The sequence below is a fragment of the Staurois parvus genome, unplaced genomic scaffold, assembly GCF_062004578.1.
Source record: "Staurois parvus isolate SC_StPar_1 unplaced genomic scaffold, SC_StPar_1.0 ptg000347l, whole genome shotgun sequence".
In the NCBI taxonomy this organism is placed as follows: domain Eukaryota; kingdom Metazoa; phylum Chordata; class Amphibia; order Anura; family Ranidae; genus Staurois; species Staurois parvus.
Genome location: NW_028318143.1, coordinates 15,517,391 through 15,535,494, shown reverse-complemented (window position 1 = coordinate 15,535,494; position 18,104 = coordinate 15,517,391). Strand labels below are relative to the sequence as shown.

The window sequence follows — 18,104 nt, the reverse complement described above, 5'->3', positions numbered from 1 at the left end:
TTTCCCGGGTCTGAGGGTGCAGGCATCGGGACCCTTTCCCGGGTCTGAGGGTGCAGGCATCGGGACCCTTTCCCGGGTGTGAGGGTGCAGGCATCGGGACCCTTTCCCGGGTGTGAGGGTGCAGGCATCGGGACCCTTTCCCGGGTGTGAGGGTGCAGGCATCGGGACCCTTTCCCGGGTGTGAGGGTGCAGGCATCGGGACCCTTTCCCGGGTGTGAGGGTGCAGGCATCGGGACCCTTTCCCGGGTGTGAGGGTGCAGGCATCGGGACCCTTTCCCGGGTGTGAGGGTGCAGGCATCGGGACCCTTTCCCGGGTGTGAGGGTGCAGGGAATCGGGATCCACCTTGGGTCTGAGGGTGCAGGCATCGGGACCCACCTTGGGTCTGAGGGTGCAGGATCGGGACCCTTTCCCGGGTCTGAGGGTGCAGGGATCGGGACCCACCTTGGGTCTGAGGGTGCAGGGATCGGGACGCACCTTGGGTCTGAGGGTGCAGGCATCGGGACCCACCTTGGGTCTGAGGGTGCAGGCATCGGGACCCACCTTGGGTCTGAGGGTGCAGGCATCGGGACCCACCTTGGGTCTGAGGGTGCAGGCATCCGGACCCACCTTGGGTCTGAGGGTGCAGGCATCGGGACCCTTTCCCGGGTCTGAGGGTGCAGGCATCGGGACCCACCTTGGGTCTGAGGGTGCAGGCATCGGGACCCACCTTGGGTCTGAGGGTGCAGGCATCGGGACCCACCTTGGGTCTGAGGGTGCAGGCATCGGGACCCACCTTGGGTCTGAAGGTGCAGGCATCGGGACCCTTTCCCGGGTCTGAGGGTGCAGGCATCGGGACCCTTTCCCGGGTCTGAGGGTGCAGGCATCGGGACCCACCTTGGGTCTGAGGGTGCAGGCATCGGGACCCACCTTGGGTCTGAGGGTGCAGGCATCGGGACCCACCTTGGGTCTGAGGGTGCAGGCATCGGGACCCACCTTGGGTCTGAGGGTGCAGGCATCGGGACCCACCTTTGGTCTGAGGGTGCAGGCATCGGGACCCTTTCCCGGGTCTGAGGGTGCAGGCATCGGGACCCTTCCCGGAGTCTGAGGGTGCAGGCATCGGGACCCACCTTGGGTCATAGGGTGCAGGCATCGGGACCCACCTTGGGTCATAGGGTGCAGGCATCGGGACCCACCTTGGGTCATAGGGTGCAGGCATCGGGAGCCTTTCCCGGGTCTGAGGGTGCAGGCATCGGGACCCTTTCCCGGGTCTGAGGGTGCAGGCATCGGGACCCACCTTGGGTCTGAGGGTGCAGGCATCGGGACCCACCTTGGGTCTGAGGGTGCAGGCATCGGGACCCACCTTGGGTCTGAGGGTGCAGGCATCGGGACCCACCTTGGGTCTGAGGGTGCAGGCATCGGGACCCTTTCCTGGGTCTGAGGGTGCAGGCATCGGGACCCACCTTGGGTCTGAAGGTGCAGGCATCGGGACCTTTTCCGGGGTCTGAGGGTGCAGGTATCGGGACCCTTTCCGGGGTCTGAGGGTGCAGGCATCGGGACCCTTTCCGGGGTCTGAGGGTGCAGGCATCGGGACCCTTTCCGGGGTCTGAGGGTGCAGGCATCGGGACCCTTTCCGGGGTCTGAGGGTGCAGGCATCGGGACCCTTCCCGGGGCCTGAGGGTGCAGGCATCGGGACCCTTCCCGGGGCCTGAGGGTGCAGGCATCGGGACCCTTCCCGGGGCCTGAGGGTGCAGGCATCGGGACCCACTCCCGAGTCTGAGGGTGCAGGCATCGGGAACCACTCCCGGGTCTGAAGGTGCAGGCATCGGGACCCACCTTGGGTCTGAGGGTGCAGGCATCGGGACCCTTTCCCGGGTCTGAGGGTGCAGGCATTGGGACCCTTTCCCGGGTCTGAGGGTGCAGGCATCGGGACCCTTTCTCGGGTCTGAGGGTACAGGCATCGTGACCCTTTCTCGGGTCTGAGGGTACAGGCATCGTGACCCTTTCCCGGGTCTGAGGGTGCAGGCATCGGGACCCACCTTGGGTCTTAGGGTGCAGGCATCGGGACCCTTTCCGGGGTCTGAGGGTGCAGGCATCGGGACCCTTTCCGGGGTCTGAGGGTGCAGGCATCGTGACCCACTCCCGGGTCTGAGGGTGCAGGCATCGGGACCCACTCCCGGGTCTGAGGGTGCAGGCATCGGGACCCACTCCCGGAGTCTGAGGGTGCAGGCATCGGGACCCTTTCACTGGTCTGAGGGTGCAGGCATCGGGACCCTTTCCCGGGTCTGAGGGTGCAGGCATCGGGACCCACCTTGGGTCTGGGGGTGCAGGCATCGGGACCCACCTTGGGTCTGAGGGTGCAGGCATCGGAACCCACCTTGGGTCTGAGGGTGCAGGCATCGGGACCCACCTTGGGTCTGAGGGTGCAGGCATCGGGACCCACCTTGGGTCTGAGGGTGCAGGCATCGGGACCCTTTCCCGGGTCTGAGGGTGCAGGCATCGGGACCCACCTTGAGTCTGAGGGTGCAGGCATCGGGACCCACCTTGGGTCTGAGGGTGCAGGCATCGGGACCCACCTTGGGTCTGAGGGTGCAGGCATCGGGACCCTTTCCTGGGTCTGAGGGTGCAGGCATCGGGACTCACCTTGGGTCTGAGGGTGCAGGCATCGGGACTCACCTTGGGTCTGAGGGTGCAGGCATTGGGACACACCTTGGGTCTGAGGGTGCAGGCATCGGGACCCTTTCCCGGGTCTGAGGGTGCTTGCATCGGGACCCTTTCCCGGGTCTGAGGGTGCTTGCATCGGGACCCTTTCCCGGGTCTGAGGGTGCTTGCATCGGGACCTTTTCGCGGGTCTGAGGGTGCAGGCATCGGGACCCACTCCCGGGTCTTAGGGTGCAGGCATCGGGACCCACTCCCGGGTCTTAGGGTGCAGGCATCGGGACCCTTTCCCGGGTCTGAGGGTGCAGGCATCGGGACCCTTTCCCGGGTCTGAGGGTGCAGGCATCGGGACCCACCTTGGGTCTGAGGGTGCAGGCATCGGGACCCACCTTGGGTCTGAGGGTGCAGGCATCGGGATCCACCTTGGATCTGAGGGTGCAGGCATCGAGACCCTTTCCCGGGTCTGCGGGTGCAGGCATGGGGACCCACCTTGGGTCTGAAAGTGCAGGCATCGGGACCCTTTCCCGGGTCTGAGGGTGCAGGCATCGGGACCCACCTTGGGTCTGAGGGTGCAGGCATCGGGACCCACCTTGGGTCTGAGGGTGCAGGCATCGGGATCCACCTTGGATCTGAGGGTGCAGGCATCGAGACCCTTTCCCGGGTCTGCGGGTGCAGGCATGGGGACCCACCTTGGGTCTGAGGGTGCAGGCATCGGGACCCTTTCCCGGGTCTGAGGGTGCAGGCATCGGTACCCTTTCCCGGGTCTGAGGGTGCAGGCATCGGGACCCTTTCCCGGGTGTGAGGGTGCAGGCATCGGGACCCTTTCCCGGGTCTGAGGGTGCAGGCATCGGAACCCTTTCCCGGGTGTGAGGGTGCAGGCATCGGGACTCTTTCCCGGGTCTGAGGGTGCAGGCATCGGGACCCTTTCCCGGGTCTGAGGGCGCAGGCATCGGGACCCTTTCCCGGGTCTGAGGGCGCAGGCATCGGGACCCTTTCCCGGGTCTGAGGGCGCAGGCATCGGGACTCACTCCCGGGTCTGAGGGCGCAGGCATCGGGACTCACTCCCGGGTCTGAGGGCGCAGGCATCGGGATCCACCTTGGGTCTGAGGGCGCAGGCATCGGGACCCTTTTCTCGGGTCTGAGGGTGCAGGCATCGGGACCCTTTCCCGGGTCTGAGGGTGCAGGCATCGGGACCCACCTTGGGTCTGAGGGTGCAGGTATCGGGACCCACCTTGGGTCTGAGGGTGCAGGCATCGGGACCCACCTTGGGTCTGAGGGTGCAGGCATCGGGACCCACCTTGGGTCTGAGGGTGCAGGATCGGGACCCTTTCCCGGGTCTGAGGGTGCAGGGATCGGGACCCACCTTGGGTCTGAGGGTGCAGGCATCGGGACCCACCTTGGGTCTGAGGGTGCAGGCATCGGGACCCACCTTGGGTCTGAGGGTGCAGGCATCGGGACCCACCTTGGGTCTGAGGGTGCAGGATCGGGACCCTTTCCCGGGTCTGAGGGTGCAGGGATCGGGACCCACCTTGGGTCTGAGGGTGCAGGCATCGGGACCCACCTTGGGTCTGAGGGTGCAGGCATCGGGACCCACCTTGGGTCTGAGGGTGCAGGCATCGGGACCCACCTTGGGTCTGAAGGTGCAGGCATCGGGAGCCTTTCCCGGGTCTGAGGGTGCAGGCATCGGGACCCTTTCCCGGGTCTGAGGGTGCAGGCATCGGGACCCACCTTGGGTCTGAGGGTGCAGGCATCGGGACCCACCTTGGGTCTGAGGGTGCAGGCATCGGGACCCACCTTGGGTCTGAGGGTGCAGGCATCGGGACCCACCTTGGGTCTGAGGGTGCAGGCATCGGGACCCTTTCCTGGGTCTGAGGGTGCAGGCATCGGGACCCACCTTGGGTCTGAAGGTGCAGGCATCGGGACCTTTTCCGGGGTCTGAGGGTGCAGGTATCGGGACCCTTTCCGGGGTCTGAGGGTGCAGGTATCGGGACCCTTTCCGGGGTCTGAGGGTGCAGGCATCGGGACCCTTTCCGGGGTCTGAGGGTGCAGGCATCGGGACCCTTTCCGGGGTCTGAGGGTGCAGGCATCGGGACCCTTTCCGGGGTCTGAGGGTGCAGGCATCGGGACCCTTTCCGGGGTCTGAGGGTGCAGGCATCGGGACCCTTCCCGGGGCCTGAGGGTGCAGGCATCGGGACCCTTCCCGGGGCCTGAGGGTGCAGGCATCGGGACCCACTCCCGGGTCTGAGGGTGCAGGCATCGGGAACCACTCCCGGGTCTGTAGGTGCAGGCATCGGGACCCACCTTGGGTCTGAGGGTGCAGGCATCGGGACCCTTTCCCGGGTCTGAGGGTGCAGGCATCGGGACCCTTTCCCGGGTCTGAGGGTGCAGGCATCGGGACCCTTTCTCGGGTCTGAGGGTACAGGCATCGTGACCCTTTCTCGGGTCTGAGGGTACAGGCATCGTGACCCTTTCCCGGGTCTGAGGGTGCAGGCATCGGGACCCACCTTGGGTCTTAGGCTGCAGGCATCTGGACCCTTTCCGGGGTCTGAGGGTGCAGGCATCGGGACCCTTTCCGGGGTCTGAGGGTGCAGGCATCGTGACCCACTCCCGGGTCTGAGGGTGCAGGCATCGGGACCCACTCCCGGGTCTGAGGGTGCAGGCATCGGGACCCACTCCCGGAGTCTGAGGGTGCAGGCATCGGGACCCTTTCACTGGTCTGAGGGTGCAGGCATCGGGACCCTTTCCCGGGTCTGAGGGTGCAGGCATCGGGACCCACCTTTGGTCTGGGGGTGCAGGCATCGGGACCCACCTTGGGTCTGAGGGTGCAGGCATCGGAACCCACCTTGGGTCTGAGGGTGCAGGCATCGGGACCCACCTTGGGTCTGAGGGTGCAGGCATCGGGACCCACCTTGGGTCTGAGGGTGCAGGCATCGGGACCCTTTCCTGGGTCTGAGGGTGCAGGCATCGGGACTCACCTTGGGTCTGAGGGTGCAGGCATCGGGACTCACCTTGGGTCTGAGGGTGCAGGCATCGGGACACACCTTGGGTCTGAGGGTGCAGGCATCGGGACCCTTTCCCGGGTCTGAGGGTGCTTGCATCGGGACCCTTTCCCGGGTCTGAGGGTGCTTGCATCGGGACCCTTTCCCGGGTCTGAGGGTGCTTGCATCGGGACCCTTTCGCGGGTCTGAGGGTGCAGGCATCGGGACCCACTCCCGGGTCTTAGGGTGCAGGCATCGGGACCCTTTCCCGGGTCTGAGGGTGCAGGCATCGGGACCCTTTCCCGGGTCTGAGGGTGCAGGCATCGGGACCCACCTTGGGTCTGAGGGTGCCGACATCGGGACCCTTTCCCGGGTCTGAGCGTGCTTGCATCGGGACCCTTTCCCGGGTCTGAGGGTGCTTGCATCGGGACCCTTTCCCGGGTCTGAGGGTGCAGGCATCGGGACCCTTTCCCGGGTCTGAGGGTGCAGGCATCGGGACCCTTTCCCGGGTCTGAGGGTGCAGGCATCGGGACCCTTTCCCGGGTCTGAGGGTGCAGGCATCGGGACCCTTTCTCGGGTCTGAGGGTGCAGGCATCGGGACCCTTTCCCGGGTCTGAGGGTGCAGGCATCGGGACCCTTCCCGGGGTCTGAGGGTGCAGGCATCGGGACCCTTCCCGGGGTCTGAGGGTGCAGGCATCGGGACCCTTCCCGGGTTCTGAGGGTGCAGGCATGTGGACCCCTTACCCATCCTTTGCTAATCTAAGAAAAAAAAAGGTTTTTATCTGGAGTTTGTCTTCAATCTACAAAAGCTTTAGTCATTTTATATAAAAACTGCTGTACAGGCTGATTTGTCCAGTGAGCAAAGCCACACTGATAAAGATAATGTTCTGTTGACAAAAAATAATTATTATTAATATTATACCTTTATGACTTTATATGCAGTGCACAAACAATAGTGGTTGTGTTTTATTAATCCTTTACTTTTCCATAAAGGGAAAACTAAACAAAGTATCGGAAGCTAGGCAGAGCACACAAGGATCTGTTCCCTGTTAAATGTAACCAAATTAATTTCTTTATTGCAGCAATATCAGGATGCCATACGGGCTTCCAAAGCTGGCAGATCAGTGAATCTGGCAGAGCTCCCAGCACCTCCAGGTAACATATTACTTGTTTTGTTCTACATGTAAATTCCATCAAATAGCTTATTGACACAGGCTAACATTTCTTCTGATTGCAGGCCTAGTTTTTATTTTTAATCCTTTAAAGCAGTCCTAGTTGCTAAAGTAATACTGGCCGTAGACGGTTCATTTTTTTTGTTTGATCAGTTAGCTAGTTGACCGAAAAAAAAAAGTGAATGGATTCCCTCATCCACACAAGCTAGGTGGATGGAGGAATCCTCCCTGCTGTGCCATTGTATTCTGACAGTGGGTCTTTTCCACTGTTAGAATACTTTGATCAGCGGCTGCAGCCAATTTGCTGCAAGCTGTTAACTGACAAAAGTTTTCCAACAGTCGATGAGGAATGGCCATAGATGAATTGAAATTTGTATGGTCCTTGCCGAACCGGCTTAATTCAGTCCATCTATGGGTAGATTAAGACTTCTCTTCCCAGGAGTGCCGATTTCCTGGTTCTCTGCTGTGCTCTGTGGTTTCTTCCATCAGCTGCTGTGCCACTACAGGATACAGTGGTGACATCAGGGCTGTTTGGCTGAATCACGGTTGACATGTCAGACTTTACATGCCCGTCAGGCACCATTTTTTCTTCACTACTGCAGCGATCAGTAATACAGGCAGCAGGAGAGATGAGTACTCCAAGTCTTTGCAAAGGACAAATGTACTTAAAGTTTTTATTTCAGCCGCATATGTTTACTGTTTCTCCTGAGTCATAACAAGATATAAAATAGCTGGCCAAAATGGCACAGTTGTGGCAGGTAAACAGGAAAATGTATATATTTAAATTTTGTAATAGCAGTGGAATGTTGTCTTTAATTTGACAGCCTTCCTCTTATATTGTTGCCATCTCCACAGTAACACAGCTGATCCGGTAAATCACAGAACAATAAGAAGATAGGCTTTTTTGTATCATGGGTTGTCAAGGGGCAACTTAGATCCTTGAGAGTATAAAAAATACAGTGAGCGCTCCAATGGTCAGCAGGTGAACATTCAAGGAAAACACATAAAAGTCCCAAAAATATATATATAAAGAAAATGCAGCGCTGTGTGATGTTACTATATTGCGGGCAAATATAAACAATAAATGAAACCAAAGCAAATGAATAAAAAAAAAAAAAAAAATTCACAGTCCAGTAATGGTGCTCGCTGATTCCCAGTGCAAAAGTTAGAAATGCGCACTAACCAGAAACGTATTAATAATACGCATGTGTATATGATATCATGGAGTTTCCCCTCTCTTTTCTGGTCTGGTAATGGGCAGGAGCTGGAGATAGTAGAGATGAAGCACCCTCGTGTGGTGAAATGGAGGTACAGCAGGTCACAGAAATCCTTACAGAAGTGTGTGAAGTGGAAAATTCCTCCTCTCAAAGGCTGGTGCAGGGATCAATCTGGGTCTGCAGAAGCTGAAAAGGCTCATCGCAGAAGACACAGGAAAGAACCCATAGTATAGTAGGTTGATGAAAATGATTTTATTCGGGGGCGTGTCCAAGATGGCGCCGGGAACAGTCGCTTTTTTGAAAGCTCCGGCAGCCTGAACCTCCATCCACTGCCATCTGGGGGACAGCGGTAACCTGCTGCAGACTCCGGGCTGTCCGGACCTTACCTGGCTTGTGGGGAGGGGTGCTGAGTGGTTTTGGCCCCTCTCCGACGGACCGGACCGCGGGAGGGCTTGCGGCCTCGCCTAATCCCGCGGCCGGGGTGGATTACCGCCGCGGCGGGGTGATCGCGGCGCTGCTCTGCTCCTCTTGCCCCTGAGACGGGACAGTTACTGGGGCAGCCTGGGTGAGTCCCCCTGGTTCTGCTGGTGGCTCTGTAGTCCATGCCAAGCCCCTGTACCATCCCAGAGGAACTGGGGATCTCTCTCTTTGCGGGGGTGGTGATGCTTGGGTAGAGAAGTTCCCTCTGTCAGCCCCCATCCTGAGTGGATGAATCTGGGGTGCCTGGAGCACTTTAGGATAATTGACATACTGTATGAACACCTGGCCCAACTATTATAACTACCAGCGCCTCCAAGGCTGTATTATCAGCATGAATCACATGTGAACACCTCCCTGGTGGGGGACACGTACACGCACCGGGAGGAAATGCCTGAGTGACCTTCTGGTGCCGTGCCACCGAAATATACTTCTCGGCAAATGGGCTTCCACACCCTAATGTAATATCTCAATAGTTTGATAGTGATTTGGCATCCTCTGAACCACTCCTAACAATGCACCGCACTCCTCGCACTAAAACAAAACATCGGGCCCAACAGCAATCCCCCCCGCAGGGCCGTGCCACTAAGCTGATGCCTAGTCCACCTGAACCTGACGATAATACTCAGCTTCCTGGAGATCCTGAGTCTGATGGCGATAGTCAGCGGCAATTTCCATCGGGGATGGCAGATACTCTTGAACAACATCCTGAAGACTTGCTACACAAATTCCGTGCTATAGTGCGAGAGGAGATTACCGCCACCTCACGTAAATTATCTTCTGATCTGGCGAGAGGCCTAAAGGAGTTGGGCCTTCATGCTCATCAATTGGAAGAGCGTATGGATCTGGCAACTACAGTTTTGGAAGGACATGAACAGGAAGTGGAGGATCTACATGCTGAGTCGGACACTTTAAAAGATAAATTAGAGGACGCTGAAAATAGGGCACGCAGGGATAATCTCCGTATCCGCGGAGTCCCCGAGGCAATCACAGATCTACAGGGGACTGCCACCGCTCTTTTTCAGGAATTGGCCCCTGAGATTCCCTTGGAGCGTTTAGAGTTTGACCGTATTCATAGAGCCTTAGCACCTAAGTCCACGGAGGGTCCTCCCAGAGACATTATTATTAAATTACACTTCTACCGTACTAAAGAACGCCTGCTGCAGGCGGCTCGGAACCGTTTAGCGTTGGAATTCCAGGGATATTCTATCCAACTGTTTGCAGATCTATCCCCAGTCACGATTGCCAAACGTCGCACCTTGAGGCCCTATCTCCAAATTCTTAAATCGGCTGATATTAAGTACAGATGGGGTTTCCCTTTCAAGCTATCATTCTCCTCTCAAGGTCGTCAATTCCAGGCCTCTTCGCCAACGGATCTTCGACGCCATTTTCGGGAACTGAATCTGGAACTACCACATTCCCAGAATGAGGAGGCCTCAGTCTCCTCACGTCCTCGAAATTCCCAGCCTCTCCGTAAATCTCCTCCTAGTCAAGGTAGCTCCCAGGCCCTCCGGTCTCTGCGGGCCCAACGTTTCCAGGAAGTCTCCGCGACTTGATGCTTAGTGGCTGATCACCAGTATGTACTCTCATCACAAGTGGATTTTTATCGCCACTTCTTGGGTTTAATGCTAGAGTTGTTCAGAGGTTCCATGACCTCCATGTGTTTTATCCCTTCCAATCTAGGGTGGTTGTTTGTTTTTTCCGCACTGATTGGTTGAGATTTTTCTAGCCCTGCGATTTTTGGATTTATCATCCACAGGTGTATTAGCCTAAGTTGTTTTATATAATATGTTTATATTTCTTTTTTGTTATTGCCGAGTTATTCCGGTGGACCAACGTGTCCCCCTCCGAGCTGACTAGCAGTCTGTTTTTTTCTCCCGACTGCTACCCAGCCTCTATGTGGGTGTTTTACCCACAGTTACCTGCTATGATGTTTGAATTAACCTTATTGTCTCATAGATATATTGCTTGTATATTAGATGTCTTCTTGTCTTCTCCTTTCTTTTCCATCTCCTCTCTTTTTTCTTTTTTGCTTTGTGTGTCTTCGTAAATGTTTTTTTCAGGGCCCCCGGGGATTGCAGTGGATTTGATCTTTCTTCCTATAGATCACCATGTCGTTGAACTGGTTATCATTGAATGTCCAGGGGATGAACTCTCTGCAGAAACGGGTAAAGATATTTAAATTTCTCCGAGCTCGTCAAGTTGACATTGCTTGTTTGCAAGAAACCCATTTCTCATCTACTTCTGCCCCAAAATACTTTGATGCCCGTTACCCTCAGATATTTCAGGCTAATGGCCCCACTAAACAGAGAGGTGTATTGATCGCCTTTCATAGTAAAACTCCATTTGTCTGTGTGAGACGTATTGCTGATCCCAATGGCAGATACCTTCTACTCCGGGGCACAATACAAGGTATAGAAGTTACCATAATGTCCTATCACGCTCCTAACGTTAACCCTGGACCTTTTCTGTCACATCTGTGTTCTCTCCTGGCAACACATCAACGGGGTACTCTTTTGATGGCCGGGGATTCTAATTTAGTGTTAAATCCGGCGTTGGATAAATATCCAGCAGAACATTCTGACCCTTCCGCTTCGGCAAAGTCTTTTATACGTACATTACATACCCACGATCTGGTGGACTTATGGCGTGAATTTCATCCGCGGGGAACAGATTATACCTACTACTCCCACCCTCATCGTTCTCATTCCAGAATTGACCACACCTTCGTATCACCTGAACATCTCCCCTTGATTCGTGCTATTTCTATTCTCACGGTACCGTGGTCTGACCATGAGCCTATTTTGGTGGTCTGTCAATCTCTTCTATGTAGGCCGGCCTTTTCTTCGTGGATAATGAATGACTCCTTGCTTTCACTGAAGGAGATTCAGACGGAACTCCATCGTAAATCTCAGGAATACTTCCAATTAAACTCGGGTTCTGTCTCTTCTTCAGTAACATTGTGGGAAGCATACAAGGCAGTTCTTAGGGGACATATTATCCAGATAGCTTCAAGACGAAAGAAGGAACGACAGCTTAAACAGTGTCAGTTAGAATCAAAGTTGACCTCCATATCGGCCCAATTTAAACAGTCACCTACCCCATCGAATCGTAGATTGTTGGATCAGGCCCGTTTAGAACTGGATCTGTGCTTAACGGATGAGGCTGAACGCTCCTTACGCTGGACACGCCAGAAGTGGTACAGTAAAGCAAACAAACCGGACTCCATGTTGGCTCGTAGACTTCGTTTTTTTGCGCACCATCCCAAACCGATATCTTTACGCACTCGGCATAATACCCTTGCGAGTGATCCGGTTACGGTTTTGGAAGAGTTCCGGTTTCGTCTGGCCAAACTTTACACTGACCCTACACGGGCTGATTCCCAATCCATTTCTGACTTTCTATCTCGTCTGTCCCTGCCTACTTTGACACCGGCACATAGGGATCTAATGGACCGTAATATTCAAACATCTGAGGTATTGAAATGCATAGCAGACCTGAAGACGGGCAAGCGCCCAGGTCCGGATGGCTACACGGCACTATATTATAAGAAATTAGCTGATGTGCTCGCGCCCCACCTTGCCGCTATGTTTAACGCGGTGAAGGGGGGCGTGGACTTTTCCCCAGATTCTTTGACCGCCAATGTGGTTATGATTCCTAAACCGGATCGAGATCACTCTTCCTGGGCAAATTATAGGCCTATCTCCCTTATTAACATCGATATGAAGATTCTCACTAAGATTCTGGCTACTCGATTGAATTCCTTCCTTTCCCGTTTGATCAAAAAGGACCAGGTGGGCTTTGTTCCCCATAGACAAGCTGGAGATGCTATCAGACGTATCCTACAATTACAACATTTAGCCCATATCCGTAAACTCGACATGATGCTTTTATCCTTAGATATCAATAAGGCCTTCGACACTTTATCATGGCCTTATCTCCTATCAGTCCTTCACCGCTTTGGCTTTGGTCCTTCGTTTCTAAGATGGATCTCTTTGCTATACACTTCCCCTCAAGCGAAACCTAAATATTACGGATTTGAGTCTTCTACGTTCTCGGTCGCCAGAGGCACTAGACAAGGTTGTCCGCTCTCCCCTATACTCTTTATCCTAGCCTTGATACCATTGGCGGAAGCCATTCGTATGAATCATGATATTAAGGGGATTGAGGTGGCGGGCTCCCAACATAAATTGTCTCTGTTTGCAGACGATATACTATTGTCGATTTCAAAACTCTGCCTAATTTGCTCGCGGTTCTCGATTCCTTTGCAAATCTTTCGGGTCTTCACGTTAACCCCACCAAATCGAAAGCTATGTCGATTACCCTTCCACTATCACTTTTGATGACTTTGAAGCAAACGTTTCCTTTTCAATGGCATTCGGCCCTACCATATTTAGGAATTAAGCTCACCCCGACACATTGGTGGTACCAGGCTAATTTTCCCACTGTTTTTCAGGAGCTGACCGAACTATTGACCTCCTGGTCTCATTTCCCGCTTTCATGGTTCGGCAGAATTAATGCGATCCGTATGACCTATCTTCCTAAACTACTGTACTTATTTCGGGTTTTACCAGTTCCAGTACCTTCGCATATATTGCGTATTCATCAGCGAAAACTTTTGTCTTTTATTTGGAGCTCTTCCCGGCCCAGAATTAGTAAACATATTTTGTTCGCGCGTAAGAGTGAGAGTGGGTTGTCGGTCCCAAATCTCCAGTCTTACTATCTGGCGGCTAATATTGCCCCTTTGGCCCATATCCATGCTTCTCATCACTTTCCCTTGTGGGCTGTCATGGATATGATGGACTCCCACCCGATACCGCTCTCCTCCTTGCCATGGCTTCCTACTTCTAAACGTCCGTCTGCCCTTAGCCCGACGCTGACGCTCTCGCTACGTCTCTGGGATTCCATCAAATTTTCCGCTGGCCTTATCTCTGCTCACCTGCCGCTGTTACGACTATTGCATAACCCGTTATTCCCTCCAGGTCGGGACAATCCCAGGCAGTTTGCCTGGTGGCAAACGCATGGTTTTTACGATGTACATTCACTTCTATCTCCCACTCGAATACTTTCTTTTGAAACTCTGCGCTCTTCTTATAATATTCCTTTGCGGGAGCACTTTGGATATCTTCAACTTCGTCACTTTGTCAATACACTAATACGCACGCATTCGGGACCGTATCATCTGTCCCCCTTTGAGAGCCAGTGCAGACATAGACCCCATGCTCCGGGTTTGATTTCCCTGATTTACTCCTCCATTATTTCTTATAGAACCCCTCCGGTTCGCTCCTATCATCAGCGCTGGCAGTCTGAATTGGGGGGGACTTTAAATCAACAGGATTGGCGGACCATGACCCAAGCATTATCTAAATGCTCTAGGAATGTCATTATTCTTGAGAATTCCTACAAAATTCTTTATCGATGGTATTATACACCTGCTTGTTTAGCTAGTTTCATCCCTACATATTCCCCGGTTTGCTTTCGAGGATGCCAACAATTGGGTACCATGGCTCATATCTGGTGGACTTGCCCTAAAGTAAGCAGATTATATGGATTAGGGTGTATGCCCTCCTTCGCACTATGCTTCACACAGACATTATGCGTAACCCGTACGAAGCGCTTCTATTTAAACCAATGGAGGGCCTTCTCCGTTCTGAATGGCAGCTGGCATCATACTTATTTATGGCTACTAAGTTGACAATTGCAAGGGCTTGGAAGACTCCTCTTCTCAGCTTTGAGGCTGTCAAAAATCGGATGAACTTCATAATGGTTAATGAAAAATTGACGGCCATATTATTGGATACCCATACAAAATTTTTGCGGATATGGCGTCCCTGGCTGGATATAGCCCAACCATCGAGATTCGACCAGTCCCTTCTGTCGATATGAGATTGGATTCTGCTGCAATCTCCCCGGAGCCCTACTTCCTCCCCCCCCCCCCCCCCTTTTTTTTTTTTTTTTTTTTTTTTTTATCTTTTTATCTTTATCTCTTCTTCTCTCTCTTCTTGGTCTGTGTCTTTATTATACTCTTGTCCAATATTTCTTGATGTAGCAATTTTCTCTCTTAGAATCTACACTATCATTGACCATCAAAGACTGTGAATCGTACCCTTTCTACCGGGCATTTCTGCTATAAGTTATAGCTGATGTTTTGAGCTTTTTTTTTTTTTTTCCAATGTACATGTTACATTATTTCTCAATCATACAGAATAACTTTCTATGTATTGGTCAAGGATTCTATGTTCCGAATGTTTGTTTATCATTGCTCAATCTACAATAAAATTCTTTGTAAAAGAAAATGATTTTATTCAAGAAAAACAGGAGTGTTCAGAAAAAACTCACAATGGTGCCAGGTTTAATCAAATGACTGACCCTTTAAGATTAAAGATGGCCGCCGGGCCTCCACGTGGCACCGGCGGCGTAGTGTCAATGGCGTCCTGGGCTCCACCTAAAATAATTGTGTGGTTTCTGTACATTATCCCATGTAGCATATGGTAGTACATGAAAAAGTACGTTGGCATTTCTTAAAATTTTAGTGGCACTCCAACTCACCTAGGCAGTGCGCTGTATTGCCTATATGTTAACTATTAGTGCGTTGTAGTATGCTGTGTTGGGAAAAAAATAGTGCTTGTCCAGGTTTCGTGTGTTGTGGTGGTTTGGCAGCACCAAAATGAGAGGGCTTCCTAACCCAACGCTTTTCAACTCATAAATGCTGCATGTTAAAGATGCATGTTGGAAAAAAAACATGATGTTTTATGCATTCTGGGGGTTTGGTAGCCACTTCGCTGCAGCGCACATCAACACATGAATACTGCACATTAAATGCACATGTATTACCAAGTCACAGTCCTGTGAATGGGCCCTAAGGGCAAATTTCCACTTCAGCATTCCCTTGCAGAGTTTTTTCTTGTTTTCCAGTAAAGCAACCCATTCATTATATATTGGCTGCTCCTGAACTGTGACAGACAAAAAAATAAATTCACATTACCCTTTTATTGCATCCAGTACATTGTTTGTTGGCTGCTATTGTACAGTGTTTTAGGGTGGCTTTTGCACATCACTCTGCACATAGTTACCATTTTGGCAACTGTGAATGAACTCTTAAGAGATCATCAGGGCACTGATGATCAGTGTGCGCTCATGATCAGTGTAGCCCCAGCAGTGCCACCTGTCGGTGTCCATCAATGCCACATATCAGTGCCCACCAGTGCACATCAATGCCACATATCAGTGCCCATCTGAGCTGCCTGTCAGTGCCACCTATCAGTGCGCATCAGTGCCGCCTGTCAGTGCCGCCTAACAGTGCCAGTCAGTGCCACTTAACAGTGCCAGTCAGTGCCGCCTATCAGTGCTGCCTATCACTGCCATGTGAGTGCTGCCTTTCAGTGCCCATCAGTGATGCCTGTCAATGCCCATCAGTGCCACCTACCAGTGCCTCCTCATCAGTGGCCATCAGTGCAGCCTATCAGTGCCCATGACCGCAGCCTCATTAGCGCACATCAGTGAAGGATAAAAATCACTTATTTACAAAATTTTATAACAAAACTAAGGAAAAACTTTTTTTTTCTAAATTTTCAGTTATTTTTGGTTTGTTTAGCAAACAATAAAAAACCCAGAGGTGATTAAATACCACCAAAAGAAAGCTCTATCTGTCTCAAAAAAATTATAAAAATGTCATAATTGCGTATAGTATTGCATGACCGCGCAATTGCCATTCAAAGTGTGACAGCACTGAAAGCTGAAAATTGGCCTGGACAGTATACGTGCCCTGTAGGCAAGTGGTTAAAGGTGTGCACACATTTATATCCACTCAGAGCAGGCTGGCTCTATGGGTCTTGATTGTTTATCCCACTGTTTGAAATGGGAAAATATAGTGGTCTTAAGCTAGCAATTGCTTAACCACTTGCAGCACAATCACGTAAATATATGTGATTGTGTTCACGTGGTTATACCGGGACCATGGCTGCATCTGCTAGCAATAACCCCAGTATTAACATTTTCAGCCAGGGATTGCCTACCCTTTTAAAAGTGTTCTGAGCAGCTTTTAAAGGTAGCAGGAGGCTTGCCCCTCCAGTGCCTCTCCGGTCTCTCCCGTGTGATCGGGAAGCCCGGCACTGAAGTCCACAGTTCCACCGGCTGATCAGAGACCGAAAATACAGATTTTTACTTGTAAACAAAAAATGTTTGAAAAGTGTCTTCAAGTGGTTAATCATTTTTTGTTTGACCTATAGGCTGAATGAGAAAAATCTAAGACATTCCCACATCCACTGCATATCCTTTATTGCAATTAATGAGCCATCTTTCATTGTAGGCGTATTGCAACAGATTGACATATCCTCAAATCATTAAGCAGTCTTTGCTTTTATTCCCCAGATCCCACCACCTCCAGATGAGGACAGTGACTTTGTTGTAGTAGAACATGAAGATACCAGGTCACCACAGAACTCAGATGAAGTTTACTCTCAGTTGTTGAAGCTTCTTCATGAACAGCATGAGGTATCTTGCACTGATTCTCCAAATATTCCATCATATTCTCTAATTTTATAGCTAAAAATCAACTCCAGCCTACCTTTTTTTTTTTTTTTTTTTTTCAAATTGATAGAATGGAATTTGTGTGTCCCCGCTCCAGAGATTCTTCTCACTTTCTGTCCTGGTCACATGGTTATGCCCTAGTGCACCGTCTCACAGTGCAAATCTATGAATCAGCGAAGCCATTAAAAATAATCTACTCCCCAGTGATATAGCTTATCCCTAGAGCTTCATCTATGAGCGAATCTACAAATATTGCTGTGTTTATGACAATACAAAAGAAACATTGGGCAGCAAGTTAGTAAAAATGTGAAAGACTCTAAGGAATTACTTCAGAGTATATCCTGCTATTATCTCACATTATGTACTCATGAAAAAAATTACTTTCCTTTTCCTTTAAAGTTGAACTGTGATTGGTTACTGGAAATAGTGGGATCATGATATTATTTACATTGAAGCATCATACTTCTTAAGGTTTTGTGATGAAACTACTTTGATTGAGTGGTGATAATGTATGACATATGAACTGTGAACCTTTTGAATAAGGATGTTGTAGGCTTTATATTAAATGTTATTTATGGATACATATTAAATTATTTGTGTATATGAATCTCTCAAATGAGCAAGACCAAAACTGAAACATCTTGGGTAGTGTCTAATGATCTATACTAACATATATGATTTTATTATCACTAGAAGCCAAATTAACAAAACTAAAACACCAGGATAAAGATCTTTATTTTTAAAGGAAAGCTGTTTTAGGCTGAGTCCAGTGAGATTCAAAATTTAATGTCACATGGATAAAATAAAAATCCTTATCCTTGCATAAATCTTTATGAATTGAACCTTATTGGATTTCATCTGTCTTCAAGGCCTGCCAAAGGTTTTTTCGGCATATACTGTATAGTGTCTTTTTGTTTCTAAATGCATTGTATGGTCAAATGTTTGTGGACACCTGACCATCACACCTACATTAGCTTGCTTGAAAACCCATTCCAAAACCATGGGCATTCAAATTGAGATGCCCCCCCCCCCCCACCCCCTTCTTGGTTGCTTTAAGCAGCCACCACTGTTCTGAAAAAGCTCTGGAGTGTGTCTG

At 51.6% G+C, this 18,104-nt stretch overlaps 1 protein-coding gene across 1 annotated transcript in view; it reads left to right on the top strand.

Annotated features, from left to right (window-relative positions):
- Positions 1–6,522: 6,522 nt before the first annotated feature.
- Positions 6,523–18,104, top strand: part of LOC149456862 (coiled-coil and C2 domain-containing protein 1B-like) — a 45,459-nt gene continuing 33,877 nt past the window's right edge. The window contains exons 1-2 of the mRNA XM_089684487.1: positions 6,523–6,768; positions 16,850–16,972. The gene's annotated coding sequence lies outside the window, so the exon portion shown is untranslated. The remainder of the gene's footprint in view (positions 6,769–16,849; positions 16,973–18,104) is intronic.